The sequence below is a fragment of the Triturus cristatus genome, chromosome 6, assembly GCF_964204655.1.
Source record: "Triturus cristatus chromosome 6, aTriCri1.1, whole genome shotgun sequence".
NCBI classification, from domain to species: Eukaryota; Metazoa; Chordata; class Amphibia; order Caudata; family Salamandridae; genus Triturus; species Triturus cristatus.
The window spans coordinates 1,147,152,970-1,147,158,981 of NC_140589.1; positions in this window are offsets into that span (position 1 = coordinate 1,147,152,970).

The following is a 6,012-nucleotide window of genomic DNA, read 5'->3' on the forward strand; positions in this document are numbered from 1 at the left end:
CTTTCAGAAGCAAGGACCGGGCCCGTGAGCCGGGGTGGCTGGCTTTATCTGCTACGCTGGCAGGATGGAATTTTCCGCCCACCCCTACTAATAAGGCAAAATCTTTGCAACATTGGATAATCAGAGACCGGGGAAAAAACCCATAACGCTCTAATTTATGCCCTTCAGTTTGCATGCAGCTCTTATATGACAGTTAATAGCTCAATTTTCTTTGTCAGAATTTTTACTTATAAACTGCAAGTAACAAAGGAATCTCACTGACAAAAACAGTAACCCACTAACGTATGTACATTATGTGTACTTTCTGATCAGCATGGTACATGTTCTTTGCAGCATGCACATTAACCCTCTGCGCTACCTTTCCACAAGTCAAAACTTCCACTTGACAAAACTCCATCTCTCTATAGTAAGAACATTAATACAGGAGTTATCATTACATTTTTATTGTTGCCGAAAATAGCTGGAGGCCAGAAAGGAGGCAGCAAGCCCTTTTAGAAACATAATATACTTGCAAACATGCCACCCCCACCCGAAGTCAGCTGCTGGTGTGATCACACCGATCACACCTCCCCGCTCAAGAGTCCTGTGACCTCAGCAACAGAGGCACTGTCGCTCTAGGGTGTGCGGCTTCATAGGCCTGGCCGCAAAATTGGAGGTGCTCTTCAGCATGGATTGTGGTGGACAGGCCTTCAAGGTTAACTCACTCTTGCCACTGCTAGGGTCCACCTGCTGGTGCTAAGACACCAGGGCTTCTAAGGTTTTGTGGGTCCTTCTAAGGATTAGCACTGGAATATGCTCCCTCAGGAGAGTGGTCTGGTGGGCTGATCCTGAAGGCTGAACCTGGTTCTCCAGTTCCAAATTCGGCAGCTCTGACCATAGTGCCACATCCTCTCCCCCACTGAACACCATACTGCCACATTGGAGAAATGTGCACTGCCTTCAACTACAACCCAATTGTGCCCCGCAATAAACACCTGGATGCTACTCATTTCAAAATACACACTAGACAAGAGTAATATGCTCCCTAAAAAAAAGTAACAACATTCTTGAAAACACTCAAGAGAATAGAAGATTAAAGTAAAGTAGTCAGGAACAACATGGTTACCTTAACGCTTTTACAGTTATAATTAAAAAAGAAATGAGTGTTTATGCATGAAAAGTTAAGGAGATGATTACAGAACGGATCCGTTTCAATGTCCATTGCCTCTATCCCCACAAAATGTAAGCAGTATGGTTTAAAAAGACTACATCCCTGAACACAGAGCCGCGGTACACAATTTGTTTTCCAACCCACCCATCAAGAATGTATTGCACAGTGCCTCCAGGAATGGTGCACTTCCCCACCAAGGGAAAACAATGATGTTAAAAAAATAACCAAGAAAACAAAGGTAGCACTTCACCGGCAAACTTCGTAAAGTGGCGCTAATGTGTTTGGGGGTGAATAAAATCAAGCGATCAATCTATCTTGCTTTATTTAGATATTTGTCACATTTTCAACCTTTTATTTCTCTCCGACCCAAGGCTGCACTTTGGATTAGGAAAATGTCAGAAAAAGATGACATTTCCAGCAAAAGTGTTTTTCTTTTTTGGACCCAATTCACGGAGGAACAAATAAACGTAAGGAGAGGAAACGGAGTAATGATCGTTTCTTGAAGTCATGGTTTTCAGTAAGTGAGGAGAAGCAAGGCAGAAAGAGAGGAAGGAAGAGTAAGAAGGGGGGGCAGTTGCCAGGGGTAGAGCCGGAGAAGTGGTCACTGTCCTTGTCTTCTCTGGGCAAGAAGGAAGAGACAGAGGGCCTTATTTATGAGGACTTGCGACAGTTTTACGGTGCAGTTGGGTCACTTTTTGTGATGCATCGGTGGTGTAAAACATGCCAACTGTTGGGCCCTATTTACAAAGTGATGCATCTAAGCAGATGCATCACTTTGTAAACCCCTGCGCTACATTATGCCTGCGTCAGGAATTATGTATGCAGGGGAGCGTTCCCACACAAGTTAGCCTCGTAGAAGTGACGCAGTGAAATCTATGCAATTTTACTGCCCCACTCATAGAACGCAAATGCTTCAAACCTTAGGGTGATGCAGTCCAACATCCATAGCCCTCCCCCAGCATTGCTGGAGTTGCATCACGCTTCAGACACAACTCCAGCAATGCATCATTTTTGCACCGACAGATGCATCAGTAAAACTGACGTATCTGTCATTCCTAGCAACATGATACGTCATACAGTAAATATGACGCATCTATCATGTCACAAGGAGTGGGCAATGAAAAATGACGAATCGCTATTTTCACACAGCGATGCGTCACTTTTCAGGAATGAGGCCCAGAGTCCATTTCCTTCTCTTCCCACCCCACTCCACCCATCCCCGAACGGCCACAAACGCTGAGCCTTATCTCTAGGCCTTGGCTATATCTGATGTCCTGGGATGCATGTTTAAAATAAAGAAAGTAGGGGAACACACTCTATTAAATTACAGAAGTAGGAGAACGCCGTGCCCTGCCAATCCCGCCTACTTCGACCAATGCTCCTGACTGACTATGATATTTCCGAACACCGTTGGGAAGCACTCCTATTGACTTCAATGGGAGCCTGTGTACCGACCGACAACACAGGCTCCTATGGGGAAAATGAGTGTCTGCAGAAAACCTTGCACCCTGTCGTAGGCACCCCATGGTGCCTTCTACACTGTGCATGGTTTTAAAGGGATGCCCCTTGGGTACCCCCCAGACCCCAAACTGGAGGACTCTGGATGAAGGGGGGCCTGTTAGGGGCCCCCAAATTCAGTTTCCGACAGCCTTTTCGTGTCGGATAGACCGAGTCGGAAAGGCTGTCAGAATCTGACATCCAAGCACAATCGATCGGTCGGAAATGTTTCAGTTGGAGGCTTTCCGACTGACATCGTACTCAGGCCCCAACTTTAAAAGCTTTCACATAAAGGTGTTGTTTGGTTGCTACACGCATACACCAGTATTTATTTGTACTTTTATTCAATGTTTAAATGTGATTGTGGTTGAGGTTGTGGTGGGTGGCCTGGAGTCTCAGTAGGAGCCTAATTTTTTTTTCCATTTATTTTTTATCTTTTGTATGGGGAAAAGTTTGCAAATTTCAGTACATTTTCTCCTTGTTTGTTAAATTTGTACTATTGATTTATTTTACTGTGTGACCTAGTTTGCCCACTGGTTATCAAGCCAGTCATTGGGTACATAGAACAACTGTTTCTGTGGTATAAGTGTTTTTAAACATCACTTAGGCCAGGGATGACATTGGATTAAATAAAAAGTGTATTTTGGTAGGGGAATATTTGATGCCTTGGGATGATGTGTGTTGTTGTAAAATGTTTATAGCTCAATTAATTTTCAGTTTTGGCTTTGCTGAATTATTGGTAGTGTTTTCTTCATTGGTTACCATGCATCCTTTGACTGGCCAGTGTGTGTGTGTGTTTGCCATAGTCCACTATTTGTTTTTGTTCTCCATGCCATGTGGCCGAGCACATATTGTGTAGTCAGTGTCAATAGGCCTGCATGTGTTCTTTGTTGCTCATGCCTCCTTGCTTGTTGTTGTTGGACCATGAGGCAGTGTACTTTACCATAAGCGTGCATGTGTTCCTTGTTGTGTCCATGCCTCCTAGAGTGTTTTCGTTCTTTAACCATGTGGCTGGTGGATATTTTGTGTAGGCAGCCGGTGTGCTTTATCCATAGGCCTGTATGTGTTATTTGTGGTCCATGTCTCTTTGCTTGTTGTTGTTGTTTTACCATGTGGCGGGTGGGCATTTTGTGCAGCCAGCTAGAATGTTAAGTCCTTTTCTCCAGTTTTAACAGCCATTTTTTAGGGAGATTGATAGTAGAGGGCTTTGCCTTTTTGTTAGGTCTCGCTAGCGTTGCAACGCGAATGCGCTGCCACCGCTTTGCGAGGCATGCAGTATACACTATAGTGTGGAAGCTTTGTGGAAGCTCCGCCCACTCTCCGGCCCATCTTTTTCATTGGCTTAAGTCTTAAATGCAGCCTTCCGACTGGTTTTAGTCTTGTTTGACCCTCCTCCTCATGGCCATGTTGTCATATGTATACTTCTATAGCTACAGCCCCTATTACTTTTAAAACTCTTTTGTTCATGTGGCTCCCCCACTACCCTCCCGCAAGCTGTGAGTTCTCGGCCCATTACCCCCAACTCCCTTTCGTGGCTTTTTGCCCGGCCGCACTCATTTTTAAATACAATAGAACTCACGTTAACGTGAGTTCTATTGCATTGCAAGTGCTTGTTAAAGTAGTGCGAAGTCATTTACATTTGACATGAGCGCGATGTCTGACATCACAGCACTGCCCCTTCCGCCCGCACCACCTCTCTCTCAACCTCTACTGCTGCGCCTGGACCCTTCACCTCCTCCAACTCCCGGCACCGCACAGTTCACCATGGCTAAAACAGCAATGGGTCAGAGTGAGCCCATTTTCTTATCCTGCGGGACTGGGACCGGACAGTTAGCCTGAAACGGATTTGCAGCAGTGCAGAAAAGCACACGCTTCGTGCTCGAGGGCAAAATAAATATTTAAATGCTTTTAAAGCTACTTGCGTAGTCGCTAAGGGAGTTAGTTGCCTGATTCTTAAATGGCCGCCCAACGGGACGTGCAGTATCGCATGTGTACTGTAGCACAGCCAGCAGTCCACGCTTATTCCACTTTTACAGCTTATGTGCCTCCTGTGGGTGGGCACCTCCAGGGCGCTGCAGCCATTCTATTCCTGGAGCCACCTCCCGATGCTGGCCCGTCCGACCCCCGTGTCTTCCCGCCGTGGTCTCTGCACTGCGGAGGAACCCAGAAGCGGCGGTGCTGGACCCGGTAGACTTTGCTGGGTCCTGACAGGGTCAGTCAGCCTTTTTGCCATACTAATAATGATATGGAGTACCACCTAAATTCAATTAAAGGCTAATAACTACTGTCGCATTGGCTACTAAATAAGGACGGCCCTGTGGCTTGTTTCTCTGCTTACCTATCTGAGCAGAAAAGGGGATGGTTTATGTTTAAATATGAATCCCAAGCCAATACATATTTATTAAAAATAAGCAAACGAAAGCTTTGTTTTGTAATATTTCATGCACTCGCCTCAACTTCAGAATTAGACTGGAAGTAAAAGCGGGTCGAAACAAGAGGGCACGCAGTGGTGTTTCAGTGAGTTAGCTCAGAGGGTTAAAGCAGGTTGTGACGTAGTTTCAAGTGCTTGTTGAAAAAAAAAATTCAATCTATACAGCAGACTTTACAACTCGCACATTGCCACCGTATGCCAGACGATGTCGGCTCTCATCACACCGTCACCGATACCACGCGGTAAACACAATCAACCACACTGCATGACCGTTACGGGTTGTGAAACTTCCAAAGCAAATCGGCGACAGCCTCAGAATGCTTTGTTTTGCTTGTTGTTGGAGGGGAGGCGTGAATTTAAAGTGGCTGAGCCTGTGTGATCTGCACTACACCCAGCAACCAAGCCCTGCTCGTTCAAGACGGAACCCACCCTCCCTTCAAACGGTCAAAATCTTTCATTAATTGGCAGGTCTGGCACAGGCATGCATAGATTATGCACACAGAGCAACACGCCTATGGTCACTCAATTTCACAGACTCCAGCAGATATACAGTCATGCACGCCGAATGAACAAACATGCAGGCATCACTGCACTCTGACAAGCAGCCACACACAAAACAGTGAATCAGCCACATGGTGACGTGCATCAGCGGTGTATGTTCACCACAGTAGCACTGACAAAACATCATTCATTCGTCCATTAACACCTGCGCTTCAGAGTGCCTGCATCTACTTCCTGCAGTTCACATCCTAAAGACAGAGATAGGATGAACATATGTTTTTAGGAAAAAGCATTTCCCCTGGTAAACCATTTTCCCTTTCAAGATTGCGCTGTCTTAAACGTAAAATGTAAAAAACACCTTAGGATTACTTTGAAATTAGATAAATAATAAGCAGGTACACAATAATATAAGGAGCGATTTAATTATTTTCAC